The sequence below is a fragment of the Dipodomys merriami genome, unplaced genomic scaffold (genome assembly GCF_024711535.1).
Source record: "Dipodomys merriami isolate MVZ:Mamm:240054 unplaced genomic scaffold, mDipMer1.0.p SCAF_51, whole genome shotgun sequence".
In the NCBI taxonomy this organism is placed as follows: domain Eukaryota; kingdom Metazoa; phylum Chordata; class Mammalia; order Rodentia; family Heteromyidae; genus Dipodomys; species Dipodomys merriami.
This window is the reverse complement of record NW_027206080.1, coordinates 9,205,248-9,220,908: the sequence shown is the minus strand read 5'-3', so window position 1 is coordinate 9,220,908 and position 15,661 is coordinate 9,205,248. Positions and strand designations below refer to the sequence as shown.

The window sequence follows — 15,661 nt, the reverse complement described above, 5'->3', positions numbered from 1 at the left end:
GCTTGGGAGTGAGCAACTCCTAGATTTGACAGGACATGGAATTGGAGTTTGGGCTGGGCACCAGAGCTTAGTAAAAAAAGCTCCTGGATCCCCTTGAATCTATACATGAAACTGAATTGGACCTATTGTTAGATCCCCAGGGCCAGAAAGGAAAGGCCTTGTGATACATAGTATCAATCAAGTAGAGTGCTCAGAAAAATTCTTGTCCTAGGTATAGCCAGTCTTCAGTTCTAAAGGTGATTGTAGTAGGCTCAAAAGAATCTATCAGAAGTTCAAGCAACTTATGTTCCGGAATAAAGACCAAAAGTTTGAAGGAACACCAAAATATTCTATAACATGACACTTCGTTTTGGGGGCTGGGAAGGTGGCTTGGTGGTAGAGTGCTTGCCTTGGCATGCCTGAGGCCCTGGGTTAGATTCCTGAGCACCACATAAGCAGGAAAAGGTGGAAGTGGCGCTGTGGCTCAAGTGGATAGAGTGCTAGCCTTAAGCTGAAGAGCCGAGGGACAGTGCCCAGGCCCAGAGTTCAGGACCCAGGACCTGCAAAAACAAAACAAAACAGAACTTCATTTTTGGCATACAATCAATTACCAGGTATGCAGAGAGCAGAAAAATGTGACCCAAACTGGGGGGTGGGGGGAGACAAAGTGGGGGAATCAACAGGAAAAAGTCCTGGAAATAACCAAGTAATCAGTAGATAAAAGTGGTTAACATAGTTATAAATAAAATTTTTACCCAAAACTAATAGAATGATCTTATTTTACAAGGTAAAATCCCATTTTCTCTCTTATTTGATTTTGCTTCTAATAACTATTTCCCATCTCTCCTGGATCAGTGTTTTGGAGGGATTAGTTACTAATTAGAAAAGGATTTTTTCCTGTTCTTTTAAGGAAGGCAGCTATATGAAGAAACACATCAATTGGTAATTTTTATTCTATGATTCTGTGTGTGTATGTGTGTGTGTGTGTATGAATGAATGCACATGTACTTGCACACTTCCCTGCCAGACTGAGATTTGAACACAGGCCTTACTCTCTTACTTGGCTTACTTTACTTACGACTAGCATCCTACCACTTGAGCTACTACATCTCCAGTCCAGCATTCTGATGGTTAATTAGAGATGGAGATGGAATCTAACAGACTTTCTGCTTGGGCTGGCTTCAAACCTGCCCTCTGATCTCAGCCTTCTGAGTAGTTAGGATTACAGGAGTAAGGCATCATTGCTCAGCTCTGTGATTATATATCTCTGGGAAGTCTAAGATGAGATCAGAACCTGGGAGTAATGAGAGAAATGAGAAAGCTGACTTTCTAGAAAAATGTAATAAGGTTGTTGGACTTGCTAAAGGCTCATTATTTGAGATGGACCGTTGAATGAAAATCAAGGATTCAATTTGATTTTCAGCACAAAGTAGATAGATTATTGGGCTTGCAGGAGTTGAACTTTGCCCAGTAAGTAAAAAGAGGAAGAGAGAGATTAAAAAAAAAGAAATAAAAACTATTTGAGAATCAGATTAACATGTTAGACCATACCAGGCTGTCACCCTAATAAGCAGAGGAAGAGACCAAGGAACTGAACAGAAAATTGATACAGGACTCATGCAATAGCAGAAGACTCAGGAAATCTTTTATTAGAGTAGGGGGTCTTGAATTGAAAACTAAGTCAGAAGAGTGGTAGTTGGAAGAATGGGATGCTTTGTTGGATTCCAGAAGTGCTATAATTATAGTGAAGGCAAACTCTAGAATATAACCCCAGAAGTGGCGAGAGGAAAAGATCAGAATAAATGTGAAGATTATGATATTAGATGATTTTATGTGTAGGAATTGTCAGCACCACATAAGCAGAAAAGGCTGCAAGTGGCACTGTGGCTCAAGTGGTAGAGCGCTTGCCTTGAGCTGAAGAACTGAGGGACAGTGTCCAGGCCTAGAGTTCAGGCCCCACAGCTGACTCCCCCCCATCCCCCCAAAAAAGAATGATATGCCAGAAGTGTGGTATGTGAGAAAATATTGAGCTCTGTGACTGCAGAGGTACTACCAGACATGGTGCAAGAAGATGTGAAAACTTTGAGTAGCAATATCTTTAGTCTACAGAAGAGAATGGAAGAATTTTAGAAAGTAGGAAAGAGTGGAAAATTGGGTCAAACCAGAGAATATTGTGATCAGAATGGTGATAAGAATCCAGTTATGTTGAAAAACAAACTTTACAACTTTGGCACGGGGGTGGTGAGGATAGGGGGTAGGGGGGCGACAGGGGAGTACGGGGTCGGGGGCGATGGGAAGGGATGGGAAGGGGAAACAAAGGAGGAGGCAACAATGCTTGATAAAAAACATACTCATTACCTTGCTCATGTAATTGTAACCCCTCTGTAGGGTATTTTCACAATATAAATAAGTAAATACAGGATTGGGCCTGGGGATGTGGCTTAATGGTAGAGTGCTTGCCTAGCATGCATGAAGCCCTGGGTTTAATTCCTCAGTACCATATAAATAGAAAAAGCCAGAAGTAGCTCTGTGGCTCAGGTGGTAGAGTGCTAGCCTTAATCAAAAGAAGCTCAGGGACAGTGCCAGGCCCTGTAGTTCAAGCCCCAGGACTAGAAAAACAGAACAAAACAAAACATAAATTTGGGAGAGTTGTGGGATTTATCTGGCCAACCTCAAGTCAACAAACCTCCTAAATGCCTTCCTGCTAGCTGTTCTGAATTACAAAGAATGGTGTGGTGGTCAGAGGTGGTGAAGCCTGAAGAAAGACTAATTTCACAGAGTAGAAATGGTGATCCTTCAACTTCAGTGGTTTTCTCTCCCTTCTGCTGCATACTTCTATACATACTTTCATAAAGAATATTTGTACTGCACCCTTCATTTATCACCTAGAAAATTGACCTTAAAAGGTTGCTATAGAACTTGAGACCTTCTTTCCTCTACAGAGGATCTCAGCAGGAGCTATTCTATTCTATTCTGTTTTGGGATATCAGGATACTTAACAATTGTCACAAGTTGGAGAGGTACCACTGACAATTAGGGCTTCAAAGTGATGTTTTCTTACCATGTTAAAAAAAAGTCCCATAAAAAGAATTGCTTCTGTGACCTTTGATGGTGCTAGGGAGCACTTGAGTAAATAAAATTTCCATAGGTAAATTACCTTAATTCCATTTTTACATATGGGATTGATTGGCTTGGTTTGGGGACTTTCTTGTGCCTTAGTAACTCAGGAGCTAGCACTCCTGCTGTCTTTACACCCAAAGCCTGGTCTTTTTGCTGGTTAATTTGAAGTAAGAGTTTTTCAGAGTTATCTCCCTGGGCTGCCTTCAGACCTGCTCCATCCCCAGATTAGCAGGATTACACAGATAAACCCTACTCTTCCTTGGTCCTACCTTTCCTGCCCAGTGTGAAATGGGTTTTTTGTTTTGTTTTGTTTTTTAATGTAATTTTGTGATACACTAATTTTTTCAGGAATATAATAAAGCAAAAGTATTCATTCAGTATGGTATACAGTTTGGTTTTATTTCTCCCTTATTTTACAGTTAGGTCCTTGGATTGAACAACCTGTATATAAATAGGAATTTGCAAAGAGAAAATATGGGGTTCAGTAGAACTGAGAGTAGCTACTATAATTAAAACATAAATAGGGTTTTTTTTTCCTCTCCCACCCTGTCAATTATTATTATTATTATTTTGCCAGTCCTAGGGCTTGAACTCAAGACCTGTCCCTGAGCTTCTTTTGCTCAAGGCTAGCATTCTACCACTAGAGCTACAGTGCCACCTCTGGCTTTTTATGTTTATATGGTACTGAGGCTTCATGCACAGTAGGCAAGCCACTAAGCCACATTCCTAGTCCCCCTGTCAAAATTTTTGATACACTACTTACTCCATGTCACTTACCGCTTTATATATAGTAAGTGCTTAACTTAGTATTTTAAGTTACTCTAAGGAGATTAACATTTTTTAGTAAATTTTTGTAATGACTATATTGGTTATGGAGAATTTTTTTTTTTTAACCAGTACTGGGGGCTTGAACTTAGGTACTTTCCTTTAGCTTTTTCACTCAAGGCTGGTGCTCTACCACTCCCCCACACAGACCTGACTCCCTTCCAGCTTTGTGCTGGTTAATTGAAGATTAGAACCTTGTGGTCTTTTCTGCCCATGCCAGCTTCAAATTGCTTCTCAGATCTCAACCTTCTGAGTATCTAGGATTATAGGTATACGCTATTAGCACCTGGTAGCACCTGCAGTGTTTTAATGATGAGTGGATACTGGATAATGGTGTGTGTGTGTATGTGTGTGAATATATATATAGAGATATATATGTAGCTTTATTTATGACTTAGTATTATAGTAAAGTACCCCAAAACATGGAGTTTATCCAGACAAGAAAGTTATTTGAAATGGATTGTTTTATATAGATGCTCAGTTTTCCATGGGATGTCTGTAAAACATAAAAATATGATTTTGGGGATTTGTGAACAACCAAAGGAAACAAGTTTTCTACACATTTTAACTCACTGTTTGCAGTTTAGTGATGCTTACATTTTCTTTTTCTTTTTCTTTTCTTTTTTTTTTTTTTTTTAGTTCTGGGGCCTGACCTCCTGAACTCAGGGCCTGGGCACTGTCCCTGAGCTTCTTTTGCTCAAGGCTAGCACTTTACCACCTGAGCCACAGTGCCATCCAGCTTTTCTGTGTATGTGGTACTGAGGAATGGAACCCAGGGCTTCATGCATGCTAGGCAAGCACGCTACCACTAAGCCACCTTCCCCTCCCAATGTTTACATTTTCAAGGTTCTTCTGTGGATAAATTAATCTATGTAAATCCAAGAATTTCTCTTTAAAGGTTATAATGCAATTGTTTCTCCCCACTTTTAGTTTTCAAAGCTGCAATCCCTTCAAAGTTGTCAGGAATAATCTTTCTAAAATGTGAATTAAGTTATTATTTGATATTTGAAATCCTTAACTTATTCCTGTTTTTCTTATAGAATTAGATGCAGAAACTCCACGGTAAGATTTATTGGACCCTTTGTGATCTGGCTTCTTTGCCTTTCTGGTCTTTCTGCCTTTGCCTCTTCAAACCCAAGTTTAGCAGCCTAAATGATTAAGATTAAAAGCAAATAAACCTTGAGATTTGGAGGACTGGAAGTCAGGAGTAAGAGTGGCTTATCTTTAGGATACTGGTCTAGAGATTGTCTTCCCCCCCCCCCCCCCCCCCCAGTATAGCTTTTTGCCTAGGTTGCAATCTTCTAAAGGCTTGACTGGGTCTGGAGAACTCACTTCCAAGTTCATTCATTCACATAGTTTAGCAAGTCCCAGTCCCTCTCAGTCCCTTGCTGGCTAAAGTCATCTTTTCCATTGTCAGTTGCAGAGTCCTTGCAGCATGGCATTTGGCTTTTCCCATAATGAAAGATTTGAGAGAAGGAAGTAAGTGGGAGTAGGGACAAGGCTCAAGTCTTTTATGACCTAATTTCAGAATTTCTGTACTGCCACTTCTGTCATATTATGGGACAAACCTGGTAAAATACAGGAAGACAGTATACAAGCTGTGAGGACCAGGAGGTAGAGATCACATTCTTTCCACATACAGATTATCCTTACCTTGCTCTCTTAAGTCTCATCTGACTAAATATTTATCTTCCTGAGATCTTACAAGATTTTACAGTCAAGTGTGATAATGCATGCCTAGAATCTCAGTCCAAAATATCTAAATTTTTGAGATACAGTTGAGGCTTCTCTTGCTTTTTATTACCATTCATACTGACCTGTAAAGCTAAAGAGTATGTCTTCTACTTTCCACTGAAGTACAATATTGGGTTAGACTTAGGATAATCACTTATAAAGCATTTCTGTTGCCGGGCGCCCATGGCTCATGCCTGTAATCCTAGCTACTCAGGAGCCTGAGATCTGACAATCAAGGTTCAAAGCCAGCCTGGGCAAGTAAGTCTGCTGAGACTCTTATCTCCAATAAACCACTCAGAAAATCGGAGGTGGCGCTGTGGTTCAAGTGGTAGAGTGAAATCCTTGAGCTGAAAAGCTGAGGGACAGCACCCAGGCTCATAGTTCAAGCCCCACAAGGAACAAAAACAAAACAAAACATTTCTGTTGGTAGGAGAGTAGTAGTGAGGGATCACAGGCACAAGGAAGTTCCTTGGTCAGAACCATTGTGAAACCCTGTCAGGTAGTATTGTAAGTTCCTTCACCTGTTGTTCCCACCTTTGTTTGCCATTTCGACATTTAGTTCTGCCTTATTACCCCGTTTTTTAATGAAAGGTAACACATTTACAACTGAGGACCTGTGTGCGCGCGCGCGCGCGCGCGCGCGCGCGCGCGCGCGTGTGTGTGTGTGTGTGTGTGTGTGTGTGTGTGTGTGTGTGTGTGTGTGTGTGTGTGTGTGTGTGTGTGTGTGTGTGTGTGTGTCAGCGCGCATGCGCACGCACTGCAAGCACCTGCCTGCTTGCCTGCCAGCCAGCCAGTCAGTCCTGCTGCTTCAATTCAGGGCCTGGGAGCTGTCCCCTAAGCTTTTTTGCTCTAACTTTATCACTTGAGTCATAGCTCCATTTCTGTCTTTTTGCTGGTTAATAGGAGATAAGAGTCTCATAGTCTCTACTGCTCAGGCTGGCTTCAAACTCTTAAAATCTTCAGATCTCAGCCTCCTGAGACTACTGAGTACTTTTTAGCTTTTTTTTTTTTTTCTTTTTTACCTGCCCAAATTTGAGCCTCTGTATGCCCCCCCCCATCTATTCCATTTAAACAAGCAGTGTTTCTGCACATATTGTTCTTACAACTTGGTGACTATTTGGATTGTGTTGAGGTACACTCATTAGTTGAAGCTGTTTGCATAAATTTGCTACTTTAAGTTCCTCATAAAACACAATATTTTGTGAAGTATATAGTCCTCGTAAGTGAGCCTTTTGTCTGACTAAATATTTATCTTTCTGAGGTCTTGAAAGGTTTTACAGTTAAGTGTAGTAATGCAAGCCTGGAATCTCAGCTACTTGGGAAGTAGAATTATAGGAGGATCACGATCCAAGGCCAGTCTGGGCAAAGTTAATGAGACCTTATCTGGCAAACAAACTAAAAAGCAAATGAACTGGGAATATGAGTCAAGTAGTAGAACACAGGGCACTGAGTTCAAGCGCAGTATTGCCAAAAGAATTTCCTCAGTTTAAAAAAATAAAAAGAAAAAAGAATTTCCTCAATTTAGTTTTTAGACAATATTTTTCAGGTAGTGCCTTGCATCTGATCTTGGCTCAAAATTCATTTGTAATTTTAGCATTCTTTTTAAAAATTTTTGTTTTATTGTAAAGATGCTGTATAGAAGGGTTACCGTTACACGAGTAAGGTAATAAGTACATTTCTCACCGAGCATTGTTACCCCTTCCTTTGTTTTTCTCCTACTATCCCTTCCTTCCCTCAATTTTAGCATTCTTTTTAAAAATTTTATTTTTTTAGCATTCTCTGTAATCCAGAGAGACTGTAAATATTCAAAACCTTTTGAGAGGTCTTGATTTAGTTATTCTTGACTTTCACTATGTATAGCAGAAAGAACAGTACTTGGTTGAAAACAAAATTTCCTTAGTTCTGTCGCCTTATTTAGAGGTAAAGTTTTCTCTTCACATAACTGAAGGTGAGTGTAAACTTTGTGCCTCTTCCTAACAAGGGATATGCCTTCTGTTTTCCAGTTTTCTGCAGCCATGCACACTATGAGGCTTTGTTGACAGCTTCATCACTAATGGATAGTTCCAAAGCAATTCCTACACTTCAGTAAATTTTTATTATAACAGTGGGGAAGTGGGGACTCTTAGTACCATGTGTGTTATCTATTACCACAGAACCTCTCAAACAAAATCTAGAAGCTTAAACAAACATCTATACCTTTGCAGTTTCTGAGGCTCAGAAAATTTAGGAGCAGCTTTGTAGGATGGTTCTGGTTCACATTCAGAAAAGCTGTTAAGGATTGCCAACCCTTGTATTCCATATTGCTTTCAGACTCATATTGCTCTCCTCAGTATGAAGGTCTGTCTGTTTGCTACCTGTCAGTCTTCTCAGAATAATCAGGCTTCCTCCAGAGCAAGTGACCCAAGTGGAAGAGTATCCCAAAGCTACAGTCTTTTACAGCTTGGTCTTAGAAGTGATGTATCATTACTTGTGCTTTATGCTAGTGGTCACATCAACTTATCTGTGGTGCTTTGTGGAAGAGAAACTGCATGAACAGTATAAACATCAAAAAGCAAGTATCCTTGGGACTGGTGAACTGCCAGTGTTTAACAAACATACTTTTAGTGGGCCAAGCTGTTTCTTACTTTTTCCTTTGCTTGTTACAGTGTCATTTACTCCAAATGCTTTTCCTTTTCCTGTTTCCACATCTATTCAACAAATCACCGTTAACTTTTTTTTTTTGGGGGGGGGGGGGTTCGGTCATGGGGCCTGAACTCTGGGCCTGGGCGCTGCCCCTCAGCTCTTCAGCTCAAGGCTAGCACTCTACCACTTGAGCCACAGCTCCACTTCTGGCTTTTTTTCTTTTTGCTTATGTGGTGCTGAGGAATCGAACCCAGAGCCTCATGCATGCAAGGCAAGTGCTCTACCATTGAGCCACCTTCCCAGCCCCCACCACAGTTAACTTTTATGAAACATTCCTTCTAGCTTCCAGCATGGTTTCTGAACTGTGGAAAACAAGTTCATTTATATGATGGTTCAATCACTATACTGCTGACCTTTTAAAAGCAAAAGCATTGTTGTATCTTTAAAGGGTTAAGATTGTAGTAGCACAAATCTTACTTGAGTTCATGGTTAGTGCGGAAAAATTTAGGTGCTCAGTGATAACTTTATGCTCTAAAATAGTATTCAATATCTGTTTTGTTTTTCTGCCCTTTAGTTTTTGGAGTAAGGCTAATAAAGTAGAATTTAAGCCATTGTTTATGGGAAGGACTTCAGAAATTGTAAGAAGCAAAAATTTTAAGCCATTTGAGTTGTACATATAAAATACATATAAGATTGTATTTCCAAAGTGTAATGCCAAATTGTATAATGTCTCTAAATATTCTTTTTGTGGTAAGGGACATTAATGATTTATATGGTAAATAAGACTATCTATATTAGCCTTTTTTACTTTCAGTAATTTTGTAAAGATCAGAAAGTATTTTTGTTTTGAATAGTTTTTATGTTACCACTCAGTCTAATAAAATTGTGTAAGCCACATTTTAATAGTGGATTCCTGAAAAGTCATTCTTTCTAACATGAAACACATAAAATAGTCACTCTTTCATTAAAATTTTTATATTAAAATTTCTTCTTGAAGGGGTGACTTGATCAAGATTAATTATAAACTGGCATGTTGAACTGAAATCCCTTGGCATAATTACTTAAGGATCATTTTTAAAATGCTTTTAAATTTCTTCTCTCTAATCTGAAAGTTTTATAAACAAAGATTTAGGTTGTTAGTACTTTGTTATTCCATAGCTTGAAATTTCCTTTTCATCTACCATAGTGACATCTTGGTATTATACATTTAATTCTGTATTATTTTTCTTTTTGCTAATATTTTCTTTAAATGCAATTTCACTAAACTATAGCTGACTATTTTCTCCAATCTATGAAGAATATTGTAGAATCAACTCCGTAAATATATATTCCGTAATTAATTTGTTTTGGATTTTGTTCTTGTTTGGTTTGGGATTGGTGTTGTTTGAGAGGCCTCACTGTCTATCCCAGGCTAGCCTCAGACTCACCATACTGTGCCTTCCAAACACTGGGGTTTACAGATGCGCATCACTGTATTCAACTTGTTTAGAGAACTAAGATTAAAACTTAAGCTAGAGTTTAAAATGCCTAAATAAAAATTTTAGTGTATTGGAATGGTATCTTAACTAATTTGCTAAGTATTTCAATTATTATTGTCCCTTACTACTTCCCAAATTTACGCTACTCTGTTTCTTGCCTAGATTTAAATAATTTCCCAGCTAGTCTTCTGTAGTTGTGATCTGTAGTTATGATTTCCCCAGTATTACCCAGCCAGTGGTCCTTTGTCACTTTTGCTAAAAACCCCATTCCTCTTGTTTTCAAAATGACTTTTGTATATGGACATTATTTGACCTTGGCCTACCTCCTTTTTAGTTTCTAGAAGCCTCATTTCCTTCATCTGGGGAATCAGTTCCGATTTATTCTCATATATTGAGACATTCTCCCGTAGATTAGTGAACTTGGAGATCTTTAAATTGAAGCTCAAGATCACTTCCTTAGTTGTCTTGTTCATTATGACAGATCTTACGGCACTTATAAGCATATTTTTTCATAGCAGCTACTACTATAACCTTCTTAGTGGTTATTTAAGTATAGTCTTTTACTAGAGGACTCTATGCTTTCCAAGTACCTTTGTAAGTAAGTTTAATGCCTCAATTTTTTACTGAGTGAATGACTGGATTGACCTGTTGCTAATTTATTCATGTTTGTAGTTCCACTTAACCTCAAGGCTATCTTTAGAGTTGAGTAGTGTTACTCTGAGGTGCTTTAGAATTAAATGAAGATAATGATCCTGCCCTGAAGTTACTCTGATGAGGCAAGTCTCTCAACTACTAGGCCTCTCACCCTCACTCACTTCATCTCTTACAAAGGTAAAGGGAATTTGAATTAGGGGACAGTGAGTATAATGCTTCTGTCTCATTATCAGACAGGGTAGGGAAAATTGGACTGCAAACATACAATCCCCCAATCTTAGAGGATTTGGAACTGATTCGTATACTCATTAGGTTAACAAAGTTTTTATTCTGTATGACCTTACTTCAGGATTCAATGGGACAGAGCAGAGCAATCTTTATTCTGAACATGACTGTGATAGAGAAATGGGGAAAACAAAAACAAAAACCCAGCTTGAGCCATCTATTAAAATAATCTGGCAATCAAAGTTAATGTAGAGAGGAGCCAAAAATCAGCACACACAAATGGCAGATCTGTCCTAGGTTAACCAAAGATTTGGTTCACTTTTCTCAGTACACTCAACTTCTCCACAGTGAAACCAGCCCCAACATCCCAGTTAATTGGAGTCTTAAACATGAAGATTTAGGGACAACAGGTGCACATATTATCCTGTCAAGTCTCTTAATATGTTTACTTCTGGCCTGGAGTTCTAAGAGTGAAAATGCTATCTGAGAAGGCAGAAATCAGGAGAATCACTGCAGTCTCAAGCTGGCCCTGGGTAAAAACACAAGATATCCAAAAATGACTAAAAGTGAAGAAGGAATAGGGTTGTGGTCCATTGAATGCCTGCCTAACAAGCTTGAGGCCCTGTGGCTGTGTGTGTGTGTTGTGTGTCTTAGGGCCTGAACTCTGCCCCTTATCTTTTTTGCTCAAAGCTGGTATTTACCAGATAGTTACCAGAGACAAACTGTGATCCTCAGATCTCTGCCTCCTGAGTAGCTAGAATTTAGCTCCTAGCTCCCAGCCCTGAGTTTAAGCCCCATTACTACCAAAAAGAAAAAAAAAGTTATCTTCAATCTTTTTCCTACCTCAATGTACAATGGAACTTACAGGGACAGTATAACCACAATAAACATTAATTTAGACAAAGGAAGGCTGAGAGAGGTACTGTAGTTGCGAATTCATAACAATTCCAAACTCTTACCAGGCTGACTTTGTAGGCCCTCTTTCTTTACATTAGCTGTGGGAATATTTTTATTTAGGCACTCTGCCTGTCCCTTTGAAATGGCTCCTCTGTCCTTGTCAGAAGTAGGCTTTGGATAATGTGCTTGTCATCTTTGGGAGCTAAAATGCTTTGCAACTTGCTTCCTACCTATTAATTCAGTCATATAAATCAGTTACTTCTAGTGTGTTGCTGTTCACAGCACATCAGTGTGCTTTATGATAGCTCTTCTAAATACTACTATGAGTCTACCAGACTGTTCTTAAAGAACTATATAATGCCTTAGTGTCTGTCTGTCACATTCTCCATCTCTGTTTTCCTGTCCTCCCTCCTTTTCAAACAGAACAACCAATGCACCATATTGATAGTTCAGTGTGTTAGCCTCCTTCCTGAAGGTACAGGTTTAATTAAGTCCATTATTGCTATTCAAGTTATTATATCTTAGTTTTACCCAACAGTTTGTACCATATAATACATGTTGTTGTCCTTCTCCCTTCAGAAAAGTTTGCTTGCTTCCTGACCTTCAAAACAACAACATATACTTACAGGTGTTTCCTTTTCCTTTTTTTTTTTTTTTTGTTTGCTTTTTATTGCATCAGTAATCTACTTCTAAGCATCTCATTAATAGATGATTTATGATAATTTATGTTATAGCAACAACCCCAAAGTTTTTTGTTTTATTTTTGAGAAGGTGATGAACTTGGGTATACAGTTACATAGGTAAGGCAATAAGTACATTTGTTTTTAATCATTGGTACTCTATCCCTCTTTAACTCCCAGTTACCCCTCCCTCTCCTAACCCTGAAATTTTAATGGCCTATAATACCAAAAGTTTATTTCTCATTCATGTCACATTTAGATTGTTATCATAGATCAGCTGGGGCAGAGTCAATGTGTCCTTCACCAGCAGATGTAATGTAGGTCACTAGCCACAATGAGTCACCTAGTCTCACCTGCCACAGATGGGCCAGAAAAAGCCATCATCCCAGAAATATTTCCATAGTCATCTTTGTGTATTGATACAGAAAGTTAAGATTCTGGGGGCTGGGAAGGTGGCGCTTGCCTTGCATGCCTAATGCCCTGGGTTCAGTTCTTCAGCACCACATAAGCAAAAAGAAAAAAGCTGGAAGTGGCGCTGTGGCTCAAGTGGTAGAGCGCTAGCCTTGAGCTGAAGAGCTGAGGGACAGCGTCCAGGTCCAGCGTTCAGGCCCCACGATTGGACCCCCCACCCCCCCAAAAAAAAAGATTCTGAAGATTTTTATCCTACAACTTCTTGTGTTTGGGGCAATATGCTAATTGTCCTCTTGTTTCTAGAGAACTTTTTGTGAAGAGAGATAGGTGTTTCTTAAATGGGCCATATTTTATCTCAGTGTTTTTTGTTTGTTTGTTTTTTAATGTCAGTACTGGAGTTTGAACTCAGGTCCTTTAGCGCTTAGCCATACCTCCAGCCTCTCTTCTACTCTCTGTCCTTCACTGGCTATTTTGAGATAGAGTCCTTTTGCCTAGATCCACACTGTGCTATAGAGCCTTTTAATGTACACTTCCCATTATAACTAGGAGAACAGATAGGCACCACCACGTGCAGTTTTTTTAAATTAATTTTTTTTTTTTTTTTTTTTTTTGTCGGTCATGGGGCTTGAACTCTGGGCCTGGGCGCTGTCCCTCAGCTCTTCAGCTCAAGGCTAGCGCTCTACCACTTGAGCTACAGCGCCACTTCCGGTTTTTCTGGTGGTTTATTGGAGATAGGAGTCTCAAGGTCTCTCCTGCCCGGGCTGGCTTTGAACCACGATCCTCAGATCTCAGCCTCCTGAGTAGCTAGGATTACAGGCGTGAGCCACCAGCGCCCGGCTAAATTAATTTTTTAATATAAAGGTGAGGTATAGAGGGGTTACTGTTTCATAAGTCAAGTAATGAGTACATTTCTCTTTGGACAATGTCACCCCTTTTTTTGCTTTCCCAGTTTTTCCTTCCCTGTCCCCACCTACAAGTTGTGTGGTTCATTTTAACATAGTAAGTAGCACCAATGCATTTATTCACTCCTTCCATTTATGTGTCCCTCCTTCCCTCCCTCTTTGTACCCAGGTCTTAATTGAGAGGTCTCTGAATTTATTTTTTATTTATTTATTTTTGCCCGTCCTGGGCCTTGAACTCAGGGCCTGGGCTCTGTCTGAGCTTCTATGCTGAAGGCTAGAGCTCTACCACTTGAGCCACAGCATCACTTCTGGCTTTTTCTGCTTATGTGGTATTAAGGAATTGAACCCAGGGCTTCATGCATACTAGGCAAGCATTCTTCCACTAAGCCACATTCCTAGCCTCTCTGAAACTTTGCTGCTTGCTCAAACCATTGTCCCAGGCTCAGCCTCCTAACTAGCTCAGTGGTAAACCACCAGCACTCATTTGTCTTAAGGTTTTTGATCTATCTTTACACAAAAAACAAATATTTTTTGGTGGTACAGGGTCTTTGTCTTCTAGATAGGTGTTCTGTGACCTCAGGAACATCCATAACTGTTTTGCTTGTTTATTTAGTAGTCTTTCCTTTGCCTAGGCCCTCCAGTGGAGAGCCTCCTATTTGTTCTTTTAAATATAATTTTATTCTATTTACTTATTTTTGTTGGTTATAGAGCTTGAGCTCAGAGCCTGGGTGCTGTCCCTGAGTTTCTTTGTGTTTAAGACTAACACTCCACCACTTGAGCCACAGTACCACTTCCAGTTTTCGAGTGGTAAATTGGAGATAAGTCTCACGGGGACTTTTCTGCTTCAAACCACAAAACTTAGACCTCAGCCTTTTGAGTAGCTATGATTACAGGCGTGAGCCACCAATGCCCAGCAATTTTATTGTTATTATTAAGTTGTTACACAGAGAGGTTCCACAATTCAGGTAATGCATACGTTTTTCTTTTAGACATTATCACCCCTTCCTTCACTTTCCCCCAGTTTCCCACTCCTGTCCCTGCCTACAAGTTTCATAGTTCATTTCCCACATAGTGTATACTAAATAACATGATTATATTTGTTCACCCTTTTTTAAAAAATATGCTATTAGATCATATATGAGGCTGTTGATAGATACATGATAAAACTGAATAAGTAGCATTATACGCATATGCCACCACTGTTGGCTTGTTTGTTGAGATGGCATCTCCCTAAATTTTCGTTCACTATGAACTCATTTTAAATGAGTTGAACAGTACACTCACAAGATGTTTTCCCAAAATGATAAATTCTGTTGTGGAACTGAATGGGTTAGCATATCACAGCATCATTTCTATCTTAATGATTATTGTACCTTTTACATACTGTAAATTAAAGACTAGGTACCACTAAACCTTTCAATAGATCACACTAACAGTAATCAAATAACTAATTAAGACATACATATTCAATTAGTGGACCATAAAGTATTTTGGTGTAACGTAAAATCTATGAGAACTATGCATTTGCAAAAATTAAGCATTGAAATCCTTGCATGCCTTAATGATGGAACGATTTACAGTAAAACAAATACACAGGGCTGGGAAGATGGCTCAGTGGTAGAGTACTTGCCTAGCATGCATGAGGCCCTGGGTTCTATTCCTCAGTACCACATAAGCAGAAAAAGCCAAAAGTGAACTGTGGCTCAAGTGATAGAGCGCTAGCCTTGAGCTGAATTGCTGAGGGACAGCACCCAGGCCCAGAGTTCAGGCCTCACAAACGCCCCCCAAAAAACAAAAACAAAATCAAATACACAGTACTTAGCCCTAGCTGTAATTAGTGCTCAGTACAAATTAGTTATTATTTAGTTCTGAGAATATGAACAGTAGGCTTAATAATAGAGGCTAAAGGCTCATAACCCAAAGCGTATTTAATAGATTTAATGCTTTATTCATAGTGAGTGCCTTTTAAAAATTCTTATTATTGAACTTGTTCGTTCTTTTCTTCTTTCCTCCCTGTTAAATGCCTTGCCCTTCTGTATGAGGCAGGCAGCTTAGGGCATGGAATCACTCTCAGGAAGTTCTTTTTCTGATATTGAATTACTCAGTTTTTCAAATTCAGTTAAATATGAAGCTA

General features: G+C 39.3%; 1 protein-coding gene across 3 annotated transcripts in view; it reads left to right on the top strand.

Moving 5' to 3' along the window:
• The window catches only part of Epc1 (enhancer of polycomb homolog 1), a 98,772-nt gene that overhangs the window by 41,666 nt on the left and 41,445 nt on the right, over positions 1-15,661 (top strand). The gene's annotated exons all lie outside the window — the stretch shown is intronic.